Source organism: Lytechinus variegatus, chromosome 10 (assembly GCF_018143015.1).
Source record: "Lytechinus variegatus isolate NC3 chromosome 10, Lvar_3.0, whole genome shotgun sequence".
Classification (NCBI taxonomy): domain Eukaryota; kingdom Metazoa; phylum Echinodermata; class Echinoidea; order Temnopleuroida; family Toxopneustidae; genus Lytechinus; species Lytechinus variegatus.
The window spans coordinates 1,781,534-1,801,455 of NC_054749.1; the positions used below are offsets into that span (position 1 = coordinate 1,781,534).

At 36.6% G+C, this 19,922-nt stretch overlaps 7 non-coding genes across 7 annotated transcripts; all 7 read right to left on the reverse strand.

Annotated features, from left to right (window-relative positions):
* Positions 1-7,189: 7,189 nt before the first annotated feature.
* On the reverse strand, positions 7,190-7,261 carry TRNAM-CAU. Its single transcript has one exon. It is a non-coding gene; the product is annotated as a tRNA-Met (tRNA).
* Positions 7,262-9,120: 1,859 nt separating this feature from the next.
* TRNAM-CAU lies at positions 9,121-9,192 on the reverse strand. Its single transcript has one exon. It is a non-coding gene; the product is annotated as a tRNA-Met (tRNA).
* A 383-nt stretch (positions 9,193-9,575) lies between these two features.
* Positions 9,576-9,647, reverse strand: TRNAM-CAU. The gene has a single exon. It is a non-coding gene; the product is annotated as a tRNA-Met (tRNA).
* Positions 9,648-10,223: 576 nt separating this feature from the next.
* On the reverse strand, positions 10,224-10,295 carry TRNAM-CAU. The gene has a single exon. It is a non-coding gene; the product is annotated as a tRNA-Met (tRNA).
* Positions 10,296-11,125: 830 nt separating this feature from the next.
* TRNAM-CAU lies at positions 11,126-11,197 on the reverse strand. Its single transcript has one exon. It is a non-coding gene; the product is annotated as a tRNA-Met (tRNA).
* Positions 11,198-18,635: 7,438 nt separating this feature from the next.
* Positions 18,636-18,707, reverse strand: TRNAM-CAU. Its single transcript has one exon. It is a non-coding gene; the product is annotated as a tRNA-Met (tRNA).
* Positions 18,708-19,275: 568 nt separating this feature from the next.
* TRNAM-CAU lies at positions 19,276-19,347 on the reverse strand. Its single transcript has one exon. It is a non-coding gene; the product is annotated as a tRNA-Met (tRNA).
* Positions 19,348-19,922: the final 575 nt, after the last annotated feature.

Consider the following 19,922-nt stretch of genomic DNA (forward strand, 5'->3'; position numbering starts at 1 on the left):
AAGTAGAAGAAGTAGAAGAAGAAGAAGTAGAAGTAAAAGTAGAAGAAGAAGAAATAGATGAAGAAGAGCGAGAAGGGTATATATGATATCGCAGATCATATACATGTACATGACAGAGACAATCCCGACAATATGCATGGGATATCATGGAGTAGTCTTTCTACCTTCATGGACAGGGATAGATACTCACAACACTCCTTCACAACATGGGAGTTGACCGTATGACCGCTATGGTTCGTAAATTGGCAACGTCCCATTGATTTCTTGGAACAGTACCAAAATACATTATCTCTTATCTCATCGTCTTCTTGGCTGTAAAGGTAGGATCGAGCTTTCACAAAATACAGAATTTCATAAATAAATCTACATCAGCGTTATATATATCCTCCCTTTATATAGCATTCAAATCCATTCATTTTGCTCCTTGATAAAATGAGTTACGATATTATTTGTATTGTTATTTTGAAATTATTATTAATATCATTATTATTATTATCAAGATTACCATCATCATCATCATCATCGTCATCATCACTATCATGTTATTATCATCTTATTTTAGCATCATCATCACTGCCCCTCAAAATCGTATTGGTGGGATAAAAGAGATGAATGTAGAGCTTTTATCAAAATTTTATTGAAAATGCTTGTAGAATCAGAGTTGTATTGCGAATAAGTATGTAAACAACAATGTGTGTGTGTGTGTGTGTATTTGAGTTTTGTCAGACGTGTATCAATCAGGGGTGATTATTTACGTCTGGGACCGACCTTTAACGTCACCATCCGAAAGACGTGATCAGGGCTCGAACCTTTGCATCAATTTGTAACTTCCCCACAGCTTGCATGATTACAGGCGCACGCCACATGTATAACCTCGGGAAATAGTTTCATTTCAGCATTCATTTTTTTTATTTTGATATATCAAGTTTTTACAGTATACTAGTTACCTCAAACTACATTTAAATTCTACTGCTTTGGTGAAGTGGGGAGGGGGAGGGGGGGGGGGTCTTGACAATGGGGTTATTAGCCAAAAACAATGAGGGGACATAGCATGGCGCATGTGTGGATAAAAAAAATATGAAATCACGAGCGAGGATTGCGAGCGACTAAACATTTTGACCTTTTAAAATGAACATTAATAATTTTTTGATAGATTTTGACATAATATTCAACAAATATCATATTCCACCCCTTTTTCTTTCCTATTAGTTATTTTTTCTCTCTTTCTTATGTTTTTATTTTCTTGGGTCGGATAGGGGCACATATACCACAGATGCCTGGGAACCATAATCAAGTAGGGTTTCATTCCGTCTATCTGGAAGGGATGATGTCAACACTGTTCAGGTTTATCAAAACATGAACTAGGTTCAAACTCTGTTCACCTGGTCATATATACACATCCTAATCGCTTTGCCATGGAATTACAAAACATGGTTCTACAGCCATAGGTCACGTTGAATGCAAAGTTATATGACCCTTGCGTTCTCTTCGGTGATATGATATTCGGAATGTTTGGAGAAAACAATACCTCGGTCACATTTTCTCTACGGCGGCCGTACGGCGAGCCGAAAACTGCCGTTTTATTCATTTTTATTCAAACCACCCATAGCTAGTACAAAAAGTGTCAAAACAGCTGTTTTCGACTCGCCGTACTGCCGCCGTAGAGTAAATGTGACCGAGGTATAAGTTTAACGATGAAAAAGTGAATAGGTAAAAAGACCTATTAAATTAATCTCAATTGACTTCTTAATTTGACCAGTGTCTGCACACTGACCATTTGTTTTGTTTTTCAAGTAAGGGGTGAAAAATGATCGTAAAGATTTCTACTCGGGAGTGGGGGGCGGGGATTTTATCCCCTCACTCCCCCCTCCCCACGACTGAAACTTATTTCATTTGCGATTTTGGTGAGAAAAATGTTGCGATTCAAATAATTTTTTATAAAAGGTGGCATTTTTCTTTACTTTATTTTTCTAAAGTGCAAAGGGATGTCATCCATAACTAATTTTATCTTTGCACATTATGATACCATTCAATGGACTTGTGCATCCCATCAACTGAAGAGCATTCTATTTTTGTTATCATATCATGTGACTATATCCCGGATGTTTGCGAGAGGCATGCAAGAGAGTTCCTTCCGCGTCCTTCGGATATAAACACGACCTTTGACCTCTTAGATAAACACTCGATATATCATTTTCAGTTTCATTATGTCAACGGATATTCTGTCATGCCTGCCGAAATGCAGGTCCTTCCAGTTCCAGAAACAACAACAAAATAAATAATGAATACCTTTGATTTATAGAGTAAAGTAATGAAATAAGCACCTTCCCATACCTTAATCAGAAATTATTTCATCATAGGCCATTTATTATTTGTAAATAATGTATTGTATTGTTTAACTTTGTGAGCAGCTGATTTAAAAAAATGCACAAACCAAGATGAAGCATGTGTACAAGTGCATGTATTAGAACTAATAAACCCTGAAAACAATCATTATTGAGAATGAAAAGCTAAAACTACAAGGCAAACCCTGATTTTGTAATCAGGCGTCTTATAGACACCTAAATAGTACACATAAGTGTATGGGATGAAATTAAGATGGTGTTTCCGGTCACTTTATATTTCAATTTTTGAAGCACTTAATAATTCTTTTCGAACGCAATTTTTTCTGGGCTTCATTTTTGTAGCATATCACAGACACAGGTGACAAGTGTGACCTTCTAGCTCAGATTTTTAAAAAGTCAAACCAATGTTAACCAATCACTTTAATTGGAAATGAGTATGGAGAGATATCTCAGGATATTAGAATATCAGCATCACTATACCAAGTACCATTTGATGAGATGGGGGGTGAGGCCTTTAACATGCCGAAAATCACGATTACAGAATAGTCTGCTGCGCAGACCCTTCACTCGAGTTAAGGGTCTGAATGCCCAATGTGCAGCCTACCTATATACCCTGCGTACTGAAGACCCTCTCGCTCTAGAGTTGAAACGGCAAGTTTTCTATGTGCTAGTCTTTGCGTGGAGACACACTTGTTGATCAACTTTTCAATCAGGGTCTGTGCCTGCAGACTATTTATAGAATGTCTCTTTTATGAAACATGATGAAAACAGACAGGGGCCACGGAACCGAAGGGGAGGGGGCTGCATGGGCTTCAGCCCACCCCCGCCCATATTTTCCCCCAAACCATGTGCAAAAACGTTAACATGACTATCTGGGATCTGATCCCACGTATTCTGTCCCTGTAACAGGCTTATTGGTCTGCAAATCGTCATTATCATCATAATCACCGCCGTCGTCGTCGTCATCACTAGCAACATCCATATCATCATCAAATAACCATAATAATGATACAGATTTTGAGTCTCGACGACGTTGCACATACTCTTTGCAATTCTTCCTTTAAGGTCACGCTCGTACCCCGGTGCTTGTACACCGTCAGACGTAAACAAAAAAATGTATTTTTTGGAAACATTCCAGTCTAAATGTATCTAGGCAGGCACAAGGGTTGGGTCGAGTCACGGGAGAGGAAATTAATCAATTAGCAATACCTTAGTCATTAATATCTCCTCAAGAATTGGGGTTTAATTTTCTGGCACAAGAAGTTTCCTCATTTTCCTGTCCCTCCGCATCTGTTTTCCCGCGCAGCATCAGGGATATCCCCCGCCATTGAAATGACTGGTTCCTGTCGAGACACGATGTTTTTGTTATGATCGGCGGCTATACTTAGCGTTTAGTCTCTTTAATCATACCCATTTAGGTTTTTATAAATTTTTCTTTGAAATTTGATAATAAATATGAATATTCTTACATAATTGTATTTAAATATCAATATTACATATAACATACAACTATTAAAAGTATATGTATTTCCAATCATTTAGCACATTTTATTCGAAATTCATATTCTTCAGATCAATGAGTCTAGTATACGACATCTAAATTTGTCCTTTAAAGAGCACAATGCGAATTCCCTGTTGATATTTTGCCAAGTGCAGAAGTTCATGCAATTCCCCGGGCGACATAGCTCGAATGTTTACAAACCGTGCTTTGCCCTCTCTCCCCATCGTCTGATTGTCGAGATATAAATAGTCACCCCCCCCCCCCCCTGCACACACACATGTTATTATAATGCTTTGTAATATGTCAGCAGTATAAGATAAATTTGAAAGACATTATTGCACTTAACGAGGTGGTGGTGGTGGTGGTGGTATTGATGATAATTATGACAATGATGATAAGGATGATGATGATGACGACAATGATGATGATGACGACGACAAAAATGACGACGACGACGATAATGTCGATTCGGTCAATGGCTTTCGAGCCCATATAGTATGCACGACCCGTTCCCAGGTGAGCCTGGCTGGTTATTTTCCGGGGCATTTCATTTACTTTACAACAGCGTTTATACCTTTTCTAGAATTTGCGCAACGGAGTTGGGAGACACCCCATCTCCCATCAGTTGCTCCTCATTGTCAGGATTTACAATTTGAATATCGAATTCAGTCTTGTGATGTGTGGTGTGTTTTCCTGGCCCTACATCTGCATAACAACTAGATCCCACTGAGGTATATATCCCATATATAAAAAAAAACCTCGGCCATGTCGGCGGCATTCATTCTAGAGCAGAGGTCACTTGGAACCTCCCTAGCTAGCTGTTTTGACCGGGGATCAGTCTGTTTTATTGGTAATATCCGTGATAGAAGGATGGTGGGTCAAGTCGGTGCCTGGATTGCCGACTTAAGTGACCTATGCCAGGGCTTAATTATTTACACGCAAAGAATCAGGGACTTTGTAAATAATCATCAAATCCCATCATTGCACATGATGGTACGAAGACGGTTGTCGCTCATGAAGATATGGGAAGTTCACCCAAACGTGATAAAAGCAGAAACGAGAGAAACACGCACGTTTATATGCACCTCTCAGAAATTATAAATTAATTAAAATGTGAACCTACCAACTATTTTGTGATTACAAAATCCCATGAAATGAATTGGGATTTTTTTAAACAACAGCTGGTATGAAAGTCCATATTCTAACCAACTTTTGGGTTGGTTAATACAAACTTATGAGAAAGTATATAGATTTGACGAAAATCCATCAAAGTGTATTAGGCCCTACACATTTGATGGGCAAAATTAACCATGTTTTGAAAAATGGATTTTACATTACATACAATGACAATGGATCAGGGGCTTGTGAGTTGTGATAGCACAAAACAAATACTCTGAAAATCTATAAATCTGACTTTTTTGGACGGATTTTAATCAACGGGTAATTATATATCAGGCCCATATTGTATTTATTTTGTTGTAATATGTTATTTTGATTCTTCCGGTGACATTTACAAACGCACCTACATCAAGATACCAGTAGGCCTATAGTTCAAACATAAAAATTCAGTACTGGTCCACTCATATTCCCAGTTCACGGAAAGAAATTTAAGAAATAGAATACAGAATTATTTTTAAAATTCGCTTTAGGGTGGATTTCGCCTTTAACCCTTCCCCCCCAAAAAAAAAAACACTTGGCCATACAAAGCACATCTCATTGATTTGATTCCCCTTGTATATATATGCGTTCACTCTCCATCATCTTTCGATCCCCTTCCACGAATTCCTTTATCACAAAATTTGCATATAACTGTTCCATAATGTTCACTCGTCTCGACACGTGAACAAACAGTAAGTCGATCTTATAATAATATGTATAGCCCTCACCTCTCATGCTATAGCCACAGCCTTCTTCACAACCAACGCAATAACAACTCTGTGATTACGTAACACCGTCTGCGGCTCCACGCATGCACAATGCGTGCGGGTAATTCTATTGAACGTGGTAAAAAACAGCGTCAAAAATCAAATACTGCATATTATCATTCAAACTGTACAATCATGGAATCAGTAATGGAATGCACGGGGGGGGGGGGGTATAGCATGAAGCCAACGTATCCATGGTTACAAGCACAGGCCCTCCAGTATTGACTCGAGCAAGTGGGTCTCGAGAAAAGTCTAGCAGGCGTTCCTCAGTATACACAAGTCTCACTCATGTCACTTGGTCTGCTAATTCAGACTTCTTTCGACAAACCGAAATGGAGCAATGGGAGAGGGGTGTCAGCCTACTAAGTTGTTGGCAACCACATTTGCATGTTCATTGTCATTATTCGAAAAAAAAAATATTGCAAAATAACTCAGAAATAGAATTTAAATGTCATGCTAAATACACATTATATCCCAGTATTATTGTGTCATTAACCGAAAAACCCCTAACATATTGACATGAAAGAATGAGTGAAGTCTAGAGTAGAAGAAAAAAAAACGTGTTGTTTGCAACAATATCTGTATTCAAAGGTCAAGTCCATCCCAGAAAATGTTTACTTGCATCAATAGAGAAAAATCCAACAAGCAAAATATTGAAAATTTCATCCAAATCGGATGTAAAATAAGAAAGTTATGACATTTGAAAGTTTCGTTTATTCCCCCCCCCCCCCAAAAAAAAAAAGTTAATGCAGAACTCGGTGACGTGCAAGTGAGAGAGTTGATGATGCGGGTAATAATGTCCCTCAATGTCCCTCAATATTTCAATTGATACAAATTTGACAATAAGGACCCACATGCAATGTTAAAACAGTAGAAATTCTAAATATTCAAGGAAATATCAAACTTCTTTCACATCTCCATTAGGAGAAAATTAGAATATTTCATATAACAAAAAAAAAATAGTGAGTGGGTGACGTCACCGGTCGCCTCATTAATTTTCATACAGACCTGAGTCCCGTTGCATAAAACTTTAGCCAGACTTATATTTGCCATAAAAAAAACTGGCAAATGTTTTATGCAACATGGCCCACGATTTGCATTTAACTATCTTGTAACATTAAGCGAAGCTTAGAAATATCATAACTTTCTTATCTTACATCTGATTTTGATGAAATCTTCAGCGTTATGCTTTTTTTTTATTTTTATTTATATCAACTTTTTGTTGGAGTGGACTTGTCATTTAATAAGAGAGAGCGAAAGAAGGGAAATTGGGGGAGAAGAGAAAGAACAGGATTATTTAGCAAGAGGTGGCGCTCTTCGCAAAATTTGCTCAGTGGCATTGCTGTTTGCAGCGAAATGTTAGAATGAATAGTATCGGGAGAGAAAAAAAAGAAAAACCCAAGACCAAAAAAAAAACTTAGCAGAGCGAGGTTTCGATCCTCGGACCTCTGGGTTATGGGCCCAGCACGCTTCCGCTGCGCCACTCTGCTTCTCCAGTGAGAGAAGATAACATAACACTCAGATTTTTAAAAAAAATCACCGATGATGCAAAATTTTAACTTTCTTATATTTTGCCCCATGAATTAAACGAATGAAAGAAGAATCATGCGTCACGATCGGTCACATTTGCTCTCCGGCGGCCGGACGGCGAGTCGAAAATAGCCGTTTTATTTATTATTATTCATACCAGTGATACCACCCATATGTAGCAATGGTAGGAAAATGTCAAAACGGCTGTTTCCGACTCACCGTACGGCCGCCGTAGAGCAAATGTGACCGTGGTATTACATGGTGTGAGATCCTCCTCAGGGGCGGTGTCACGAGTAGAGAGTTGGGGGCGACCCCCTATATGATTCTAAAAAAAGAAATGGAAGGGAAATGAGATTACAAAATAGCTCTTTGCAGAGGCGTCGATCCTGGGGGGCAGGGGGGGGGGGGCGATCGCCCCACCAATGAAAATATTGGGGGGCAAACATGTCGTTTTGCCCCCCCCCCCCAATAATTCCACTGATGTGTAAAAATAAAATAAGATTGTAATGTTACACAGAAATCAGCAAGCGATTGTGCTAATTGTAAAATTGTGCTAAAAATGTCCGCTTTTTAGATTGGAATATCAAAATTTTCAGCTCGCGCTTCGCGCTCGCATCATTTATGTAGCAAAAACCCATACTTTCCATGATTAAATAGGTGAATAGAATGTCCCGTTTTCAGTTCTAAACCTCAACAGAACTCCCGCTTCGATTTGCAATAATTTTTTGTTGGATATATATCTTGTTCTTTATCAAAAACGTCCATTAAACTGTCTTTTTTCAGATCGAAATATCAAAATTTTCAGCTCGCGCTTAACGCTCGCATCTATTGTTCCTTTAGATACCCGTCTTAATCATTGGTACCAAAAATGCTTCGAATATCAAGCTTTCAGGGCTCGCTCTCGGCACTCGCATTAATTTGCTGGTGAGATATGTGTCTATATCTCACACACACACACACACATATATATATATATATATATATATATATATATATATATATATATATATATATATATATATATATATTATATATATATATGTGTGTGTGTGTGTGTTTATATATATATATATGTGTGTGTGTGTGTGTGTGTGAGTTTGTTTGTTTTGCCTTTGGAAAGTTGATTCAGGATTTTGCCCCCACAATCTGAAAAATGGATCGACGCCCCTGGCTCTTTGTTGTTCAACTCTATGTACTTCCCCTAATCTAATAAGAGGAAAAATATGACGTCATCCTTATATCATCTTGACCCCCCCCCCCGCATCCTTTCAACAGGCGCCACCCCTGTTTCTAACACTAAGGGTATAGGTTTACTGAAAGTTGCGTTTGTGTCCAATATTATGTCATTAACTGGCTGTCATATTTTTTTTCCGCAGGGGTTGTCGTTGTCATTTTTTTCAAGCAATCTACTAATCCTTCTCTTGCAAACTGTAAATGTTAAAATTTGTTTGTTGATAGTAGAACATGTTTGTTTATAATGACTCTTTTATTTAGTTTTTTTCTTTATGATCCATACCAAAATCAAATACTGATATATTATGTTTGTTCCGTAATGAAAATTGTATTCATGCATTCAAGAAAAATGACCAAGGAATAATATATATATATAAAGCAAAACGGGTACAATGTTTAACGTCATTTACATTCAACGTCCTTGTCAGTGTTGAAGTACACAAAATATTTCTTTTTAAAATTTCTTTTCTTATTTTTTCCCAAATTTCAAGTCTCTTTTCTTCACCATTTTGCCGCCTTGAATACTTGAATAAGATAATCATATGCTCTCATTGTGCTTATATTATTTTAAAAATGCAAAAAAAATTAGCAGAGCGAGGTTTCGATCCTCGGACCTCTGGGTTATGGGCCCAGCACGCTTCCGCTGCGCCACTCTGCTTCTATAAAACCGTATGTATTTTGATCATATATAATTTCGCCAGTATGATGAGTAAAAACAAATGATGCAATCTTGTGGGCTGATGACGTCAAATGAGCTTTTAGAAATGAAATGTTAATTATTATGCAATCGTATACAAAATAATGTCAATATGTTTTGAAAATGAAATGAACAATAAACAATACACAGACCTTGCAAAAAAGGGCTCCCAAATAAAGGCAACAAAAATGACTGATTTGAAACTGGTAAAGATAAAATGAAAAAAAAATAGGCCTATATCATAGTGTGAAATAACACATAGACAACAAAAAATGTATATTATACTTTAACTTAAGACTATGCCAATGAAAAATAATAAATAAGAAAAAACAATAATAAAAGTTTAGCAGAGCGAGGTTTCGATCCTCGGACCTCTGGGTTATGGGCCCAGCACGCTTCCGCTGCGCCACTCTGCTTCTTACAATGCTAACTATAGTCACTGCAAATATTATAGGCCTAATGCTTCTGATGTCACGATGATGCAAACATTGAGAATATGTCATCATATTATTCTGCCTTCGGAAAATTATTTAATATTTTTATTAATGTTGGTTTACTTCATCAGCGATCTACACATCCATCATGTTCATACCCCAAACGATTCAGAATTTATACCTTCAAACACGAATAAACTGAAAGATTTTATCTTTACAGATTATACAAGAAATATATAAACCCTATAAAAAATAACATTTGATTTAATGTGCATATTTGAAGGTGCTACATGCGATTATTTTTATTCAATATTGATACATAACATTTCCTTTACTTATTGTTGATTGCGTTTATAGTGGTGATGGTTGGGTTGCTTTGAATGGCAGTGATACATTATTTTAATAAAAAATAATGGACTTTTTTCGAGGGCCACATCAAAGAATATAGTCTTTTAAATTTTGTAACACAGTTTTTAGGTATTCTATAAAATCAATCGACGTTTGAAGAGAAAAAACAGTACTGAGCATTTAGGAGGAAGATGAAAACGGATAAAATGTTAGCAGAGCGAGGTTTCGATCCTCGGACCTCTGGGTTATGGGCCCAGCACGCTTCCGCTGCGCCACTCTGCTCCTATAAAACCGTCTGTATTTTGATCATATTTATCCAGTATGATGAGTAAAAACAAATGATGCAATCTTGTGGCCTGATGTCAAATGAGCGAGAATTGTGTTTTTAGAAATGAAATAATTACTTTGCAATCGTATAAAATGCCAATGTGTTTTGAATATAAAATTAACAATAAACAAATGAACAATAAACAGATGTCCTTGCGGGAAAAAAAGCCTTAGAAAAAATGACTGGTTTAGAGGGAACTGGTAAAGATAAAATGATATTAAAAAAATAAAATAGGCCTATATCGTAATGTGAAATAAGACAAAGACAACATGAAAATATTTATCATACTTGAAGACGTTTACACTTCGTAATCCCGAAGGTTTGTAATTCCGAAACGCGTAAATTGCTTATACCTCGATGTTCGTTAATACGAAAACGAAAAAGGGTTCGTTAATCCGAAAAGGAAACGAGAGTCGTAATTCCGAAGGTTCGTTAGTCCAAAAACGAAATGGTTCGTAAACGCCAAGGTTCGTTAATCGGAAAACGAAATGAGGGTCGTAATTCCGAAGATTCGTTAGTCCGAAAACGAAATGAACAACGAACCTCATTTCGTTTTCGGATAAACGAACCTTCGGAACAACGAACCTTATTTCGTTTTCGGATTAACGAACCTCCGGAACAACGAACCTCAATTCGTTTTCGGATTGTCGAACCTTCGGGACAACGAACCTTAATTCGCTTTCGGATTAACGAACCTTCGGAAGAACGAAGCTTCGGAATTACGAATGTATACGCTTGAAGACCATGTTAATGAAAAGTAATAAATTAGAAAAAAAATAAAGCTTAGCAGAGCGAGGTTTCGATCCTCGGACCTCTGGGTTATGGGCCCAGCACGCTTCCGCTGCGCCACTCTGCTTTTAAAAAAGGTATGCATTTTGATCATAATTATTTACCCAGTATGATGAGTAAAAACAAATGATGCAATCTTGTGGCCTGATGTCAAATGAGCGAGAATTGGGTTTTTAGAAATGAAATAATTACTTTGCAATCGTATATAAAATAATGCCAATGTGTTTTGAATATAAAATTAACAATAAACAGATGTCCTTGCGAAAAAAGCCTTAAGGCAGCAAAAATTACTGGTTTAGAGGGAATTGGTAAAGATAAAATGATATTTTAAAAAAATATAAAATAGGCCTTTATCGTAATGTGAAATAAGACAACATGAAATATTTATCATACTTGACGACGGTTACACTTCGTAATTCCGAAGGTTCGTAATTCCGAAACGCGTAAATTGCCTATAAACCCGATGCGCATACATTCGTAATTCCGAAGCTTCGTAATTCCGAAGCTTCGGTTATTCCGAAGGTTCGTATTTCCGAAGGTTCGTAATTCCGAAGGTTCGTCAATCCGAAAACGAAATAAGGTTCGTAATTCCGAAGGTTCGTCAATCCGAAAACAAAATAAGGTTCGTAATTCCGAAGGTTCGTTAATCCGAAAACGAAATAAGGTTCGTAATTCCGAAGGTTCGTTAATCCGAAAACGAAATAAGGTTCGTAATTCCGAAGGTTCGTTAATCCGAAAACGAAATAAGGTTCGTTAATCCGAAAACGAAATAAGGTTCGTTAATCCGAAAATTAAATAAGGTTCGTATTTCCGAAAATGAAAATAATTCATTTTGGTAACAAAAACGATGTTGTCATTACAAGATTACACGATATTATGCAATGATAGTAATAACGATCGATGATACATGCGTGTGTTGGGGCCAAAGCATGTATTTCATTAAGAATGGCGCCCTGATCAAGCATAGGCTAATTTCGATTTTATCTGAGCAATTGCTGCCTATAAGCAAATGGTTTAATTAAAGATGCAGGGGATCAAGTGTGTTGGAAGCGTGCGAGCAACCTCTAGATAATAGGATTTGTATTGGAGGGGATGTCATTTTAATAACAGCTTCTGCTGGTAATAAAAATAATACTAATAATGATCCTTGTGAAATGTTGAAAGCGCGAATCGCAAGTGAAACTATGTAACAAGACGTGAAGCGAGCATTCGGAGCATTTTTTGTAATCGTGAGAAAGATTCTTACTAAAGAATTAATGCGAGGGCGAGCTGTAATTTGTTTATATACTGACCTGGGGCCCGTTGCATGAAACTTTTGGCGGAAATCAGACTAACCTTAGTTTTCAGTTTTTACCAGAGTTTTCTCAGGTAAAAAGTTTTATGCAACAGGCTTCAGAAAGTAATCTTTTAAGGACTGCATTTAGTGACTCATGAATAGAATATATATCTCACGAACTAAATAATGAGAGCGCGAACAGCAAGCTTAAAATTTGTGATATTCCAACCTGAAAACTGGACATTTCATACTTCTTTTTTGTAACCAGGAATAGAATGAGTTCCTCAATAAACAATACTTGATGCGAGCGAGAAACGTGAGCCAAATTTTTCCGATTTTCCAACCTGAAAACTGGACATTCTAAGCATTCTTGTAAAAAAAATAATAATAGCTGGGAGAATAGTTTTCAGAACTGAAGTGGCTTCCCTGGGTAAATGATATCTATATCAATATTATCATTCTAGGCCCACATGAAATTTCCAAAAGTTTGAGCACGTGATTCGCTCGCAACATCTCACAAGGATGCCCTTTTAACAGTATTGACCAAAAAGGTGAATTTTACATCTTCAGATTTGACTTTTTCCCCCAAACCGCTTGCTCTCTACGCTCGCAGAAATGAAACGTAAATATATAACTTTAGTGATCACTTAAAAAATTGTGCTCAATTTAGTTACTACAAAACACACAACCTCTTTACACAGATGATAATCTAATGGTGAAAATATCCGTTTGCACCAAATTGCCCCTATTGGCCCCTTTTTTTTTGCTTTGCCCCCCCCCAAAAAAAAAAAAATTCGTTCCGCCGCCATTGGCTAAAACACGCATCGTCTTCATGGCTAACTGCAAAAAGTTCTTAAAATGTCCCCTTTAGATCAGGTCAGAGCTTATATATTTAAAAATTCTCTTCGCGCTTCTTGCTAGCAGTTATTATCTAATTTTAGTTACATAGGCATCTCGCTTTGAAGATCACAAACATATTGCCCATCATATTAACAAAAATATATAGCTCGCGCTCGCATTATTAGTCAGGTCCAGATTTGAGAAAAGTAGACTGCCTTAGGCAAATCGTGTTAATGCTGACTTTAGAAGTGTTTTATCATAATTTGAGGGCGCTGAATCCAAATTTGCTGTTTGCCAACCTTGATTTTGATGTTAAAATCCTCAAATTGGCAAAAACAATATGGCCGCCATTCTATACCCATTTTTACTCTATTCTGACCCCCCAAACGTGGAACAAAAATGTTTGTCAACGATTTTTGGTATTATTTGATCTCAGGAATAACATACTAAAAATTCACCAAAATCCGGATCCGGGAAAGTGGTTATTTTCAAGATGGCGTCTAAGATGGCCGCCATCAGCTGAAAATTAAAATAACCGGCAGTTTCTCTACCCTAGACAAATTTTTCGGTGCATACATGCATTCAATGGTGTAGGGGGTAAAAGGAAAGAGTAAACATAAGCACCCCAGGGTACCTGAAAATCAAAGATTGCGTAAAAATGGTTGCCATATCCTAAAAATTCACACTTCATCTATTACCTATTTTAGGGTCTTTTATTTGGGTTTTATTCATTGGTGATATGCAAGGGTCAAGAAGTAAACCGGGACAAGTTACAAGGACAGTCAGCGCTCCACTATGTCCAAAAATCCAAGATGGCTTTCAAAATAGGAGTCTGAAATAGCTGTTTTTATCTAAAAACCCTAAAATCCGAAATAGTTTGTTTAATATCTGCTTTGGGGATATGATGTTGGTGTCTAACCCGGGTCAATAAATACGTTGGGACAGAAGTTAGTAACAAAGATGATATGGTCCTTTATGTCCAAAAATCCAAGATGGTGTGCAAAAATGGAAAATAAGATGTCTGTCATTAACTACAAACCGACATAGTTTGTTTGATAACCGCGTGGAGAATATGATTTTTTAGTATAACACATGGTTTAAAGGGTCAAGTATTAGATTGGGACAAGTTACAAGGACAGTTACTGGTTCCATTATGTCCAAAAATCCATAATGGCTTCCAAAAATTTAGTCTATATAGGCCTTTCTTACCGAAAAAAAAACTGATATAGTTTGTTAATATCAGCCTCGGGTATATGATTTTGGTGTTCAACCCATGGTTTAAAGGGTCATGTAATAAATTACGACAAGTAACATGGACAGTCAGAGGTCCAGCATGTCCAGGAATTCAAAAAGGCTTCCGAAATTGGAGTCTAAAATGGCTATTGTTACCTAAAAAGCTGACATAGTTTGTTTAATGTCCGCCTGGGGTGTATGATTATGTTGTCTAAACCTTGATTTAAATGGTCAGGTAATACATTAGGATAAGTTACAAGGGCAACCAATGGTCCCGTATGTCTAAAAATCCAAGATGGCTTTCAATTAAGGAGTCTAAAATGGCTGCTGATACTTAAAAATTGGCATAATCTTTTTAGAATCCATCTGGGAGATCTGATTTTGTTGTCTACACTATGGTTTCAAGGTTTAAATAAACTTTTTTATTATTATTTACAATGGTATGAAGCTGCCCATTTTACCTATTATTTATAAAGATCGCTTTCAAAATGAGTCTAAAAGGACTTCCATCACCTAAACATAGTCAAAATTAGGTGAACAAAATCTACACTTTGTGGTTTGAAGGCTGCAATAATAAATCGGGACAAATAAAAAGGATGGTCAGTCGTAAAAAGTCCAAAATGACTGATGTCCCGTAATCTTGAAACCATAGGATAGTCCTAAGCACATAAATGACATGTCTTGAAATTATCAGTGAATTATGGAACTTTTTAGGTGAAAGTGTACGTTAGTTTTTAAAGTTTGTTTTCCGGATATTTACTAATTGTTGCATCACCATCTAATAAAGTCACAAATACTTGTAAAACGTATTTTCGCGATTCTTAAACAGACACACCAAAATAGTGGCACTAGATGAGATATGAAGTATTGTCGTTTTTGTATCAATGGTGGCCAATTGGAATGTAATTTTTGGAGCGTTCTTCAATTTTCTACAAAATGGACAATGGTGTATCCATGTAATTCGTCTTCACTTATATTATTTGAACCTTGAAATCGTGAGAAAGACACAAAAATGTTTCTAGGTAGATAGTGTATGCACTTTGCATCCAGATTTTTTTTAAATAACTATTTTTAGGTCATCATTTTTTTTGCAAAACTGCACAACTGATAAACCTTGAAATTTTTCCAATATAATTTGTTCCCTTTGGAAGCATGATTTTTTCATATGATTTATTTTATTCTCGGTAGATCCCAAAGGTAGTTCTACCAGGTGTATATATATAATGAATTTGGACCATTTCAAAGTTACAACGTCCTGACGTCCATTATTGACGTCATTTTCTCTGACTCTGGATTCTCTGACACACTCACTGACTATCTTGTAAACCTGTCCTGATTCATTATTTGCCTTGAAAGCCTTTTGATGAAATTGATTTCGATTTTGAGGATTTACTTCATTTTTGGAGTTGATGGTACAACGGCTGCCGTTGTGGACGCCATGCTTTATTTCCATGTAACCTTGACGACCTTCTGTAACTATTAAACCTGTCTCAATATATTTTGTTTAATCCTAACATGCCTAAGTTTCATGAAATAGACAACTATACCCTAAAAGTTATGACATTTCAAAATCTTAACCTCAGTTAAGATTTGATGTTGATTTCGCCGCCGCCATGGTCATCGCCGCCATCGGAAAAGCGACGTCCATGTCTTGCTTCTGCTATGCAGGCAAGGCAAAATGGCGGACACGTTAAAGATATCACAATGTAAATATGCCATCATCGCCCCCAAATTATCAAACATTTGGCCAAATTATTTAGTTTAATCAGCAGCTGTGAATCATGACAGCCATCTTGGAATTAAAGATGGCTGACGAATCAATCGGACACATTATGTTTGCAACCCTAGGTATAAAAAATAACGCATAGATTCCAATTTCTGAAATATAATCACCCATAAAAATCGTTTGATATGGGAAACTGCATTAAATGTGCCGCCATTTTGTTTTTTGCCAATTTGAGGGCGAAAACGTCGGAATCAAGTTTGGCAAACAGCATTTTTGGATTCAGCACCCCTGAATTACCTTAAAACAATTGATAAATCAGCATTAACACAAAATGCCTAAAGCACTTTTTCTGAGCACATTTTTTAAAATCTGGACCTGACTATATTTAAAAAGGGTTTATCATGTTATTACATATTTACTTTATTTTATAAGGATAAAGCTAATTATTGACTGTTAGGACTACCCTTTCAAAGAAACAAACAAAAATCAACTTTAAACTGCCGATCAAGGAAAATATGGTTTAAAAAAAATTGCCCCCCCCCTCTATTTGACGAAAGTTGGATCCACCGGGAGGGAGGCAGGGGGCATCAAAAATGGAATAAAAAACAGGGGAATTAATATTTTCCAAAATGGGAAAGTTCCTTTTTCAAAAATAAATATGCCGTTTTTCATGTTTTTTTTCGAAATAAAATACTCTTTTTAAAGTATACAAGTTAAGTTTAGTTTTCAGGCTGGAATATTGAAAAATTTCAGCTTGCGCTTCGCACTCTCATTCGATTGGTGAAATATTCATCCTAAAGAGGTCACTAAATGCTTTTTTTAACATGTTTCTTTTCTGGTCAGTATGTTTAAGCTCGCGTTTTGCGCTCATGTTAATTCTTTAGTTAGATGCACATCTTTTTTAATGACAGCAGAAATCTGCTCGGATTTTTAAAAACTAATTTTCATTTTTTATTGAAATAAGCTAAAGTTTAGCTTGTGATTCACGCTCGCAACACCTCGCAATAATGCCATTTTAATAATTGACCACAAAAAACGTTATACAATTTCACCTTTGAATTTGTTTTACCAAGCCGCTCGCTCATTATACTCTCTCCCGAAAAATAAAGCCTAAATATACAAATTTTGCCATAATAAGAAGTCACTTCAAAAAAGTTTTTCTCTTCTTAATCACTATCAAACACACAATGACTTCAAGCAGATGATAATCTTAAGGTGAAAATATCACCAAAGTGCCCATTTCGTTCGTTCGTTCGGCCGCCCTTGCCTTCCCATCCTCATATGATAATTAAACGGCAACAGTGTCCCCCGCCCCCCTCCCCTTGCCTCTGCCTCTGCTTTCCCGGTTTTAATTTTTCGGATTAACGAACCTTATTTTGTTTTCGGATTAACGAACCTTATTTTGTTTTCGGATTAACGAACCTTATTTTATTTTCGGATTAACGAACCTTATTTCGTTTTCGGATTAACGAACCTTCGGAAAAACGAACCTTATTTCGTTTTCGGATTAACGAACCTTCGGAAAAACGAACCTTATTTCGTTTTCGGATCAACGAACCTTCGGAATAACGAACCTTTTTTCGTTTTCGGATTAACGAACCTTCGGAACAACGAACCTTATTTCGTTTTCGGATTAACGAACCTTCGGAACAACGAACCTTATTTCGTTTTCGGATTATCGAACCTTCGGAATAACGAATCGTCGGAATTACGCCACAAATGTTCGGATTAACGAACCCTTTTTCGTTTTCGGATTAACGAACATCGAGGTATAGGCAATTTACGTGTTTCGGAATTACGAACCTTCGGAATAAAGAACCTTCGGAATTACGAAGCTTCGGAATTACGAAGTGTAACCACCTCGATGTTCGTTAATCGGAAAACGAAAAAGGGTTCGTTAATCCGAACATTTGTGGCGTAATTCGAAGGTTCGTTAATCCGAAAAGGAAATGAGAGTCGTAATTCCGAAGATTCGTTAGTCCGAAAACGAAATGGTTCGTAAATGCGACGGTTCGTTAATCGGAAAACGAAATGAGGGTCGTAATTCCGAAGATTCGTTAGTCCGAAAACGAAATGGTTCGTAAACGCGAAGGTTCGTTAATCGGAAAACGAAATGAGGGTCGTAATTCCGAAGATTCGTTAGTCCGAAAACGAAATGAACAACGAACCTCATTTCGTTTTCGGATAAAAGAACCTTTGGAACAACGAACCTTATTTCGTTTTCGGATCAACGAACCTTCGGAACAACGAACCTCATTTCGTTTTCGGATTTTCGAACCTTCGGAACAACGAACCTTAATTCGCTTTCGGATTAACAAACCTTCGGAATATCCGAACCTTCGGAAGAATGAAGCTTCGGAATTACGAATGAATACGCTTGAAGACCATGTCAATGAAAAGTAATTAATTGAAAAAAAAAATAATAAAACTTAGCAGAGCGAGGTTTCGATCCTCGGACCTCTGGGTTATGGGCCCAGCACGCTTCCGCTGCGCCACTCTGCTTCTTACAATACCGTACCCTAGTCACTACAAAATATGATAGGCCTAATGCTTCTGATGTCATGATGATGCAAACATTGAGAATATTTCATCATAATTTTCTGCCTTTAAAGATTATTTGATATTTTTATTTAATTTTGTCTACTTTATCAACAATCCACACATTCATCATGCTCATACCCCAAACAATTCCGTTTTTATAAATTCAAACACGAATATACTGAAAGGTTTTATCTTTAAAGACTTTAATATTATAAGAAATATATCAACCCTGTAAAAATAACATCTAACTTGATGTGCACATTTGGAGGTGCTACATGCGATTCTTTTTATTCAATATTGATATCTAACATTTCCTTCACTTATTGATGAAAAAGTTTATAGTGGTCTGGTAGTGTTGCTTATAATGGTAAATGATACCTTTAATAAAAATAATGGACTTTTTTAGACGGCCACCTCAAAGAATATATCTTTTGAATTTTGGAACCAAGTATTATTATTTTAGACAATCGGCATTTGAACTGAAAACCAGGATTGAACATTTAGGGGGAGATTGAAACAGATAAAATGTTAGCAGAGCGAGGTTTCGATCCTCGGACCTCTGGGTTATGGGCCCAGCACGCTTCCGCTGCGCCACTCTGCTTCTTACGACATAATTACATAGATTCTAATAGTATGAATTATGCTTAGAAAACGAATAATGCAATAATTTACATTGGTGATCAAAATGAACCATATTTAATTTGTATTATAATGGAAATAGTAAACACTTGTAAATTACAATCTGTTTCATAGCAATATATTTACATATCAAATGACCGTGAATTCTTCTTCTTTTTCTTATTTCTTCTTCTTCATCTTTCTTCTGTCTTCTTCTTTTTTTTCTTTCTTCTTCTTCTTTTTTCTTCTTTCTTCTTCTTCTTCTTTCCTTTTCTTCTTTCTTTTTCTTTTTCTTCTTCTTCTTTCTTCCGTCTTCTTCTTCTTTTTCTTTCTTTCTTTCTTTCTTTCTTTCTTTCTTTCTTCTTCTTCTTCTTTCTTCTTCTTCTTTTTCTTCTTCTTTCTTCTTCTTCTTTTTCTTCTTCTTTCTTCTTCTTCTCCTTCTTCATCATCTAAAGTAAGTGCTGATTCAAGGTGATGAAGATAAACGCACTGGTTGTGTGTATGTGTGGAACTTTTCACATTTGAATCATAGAGCTCAAATCAAGCTCTTGTTCTTGT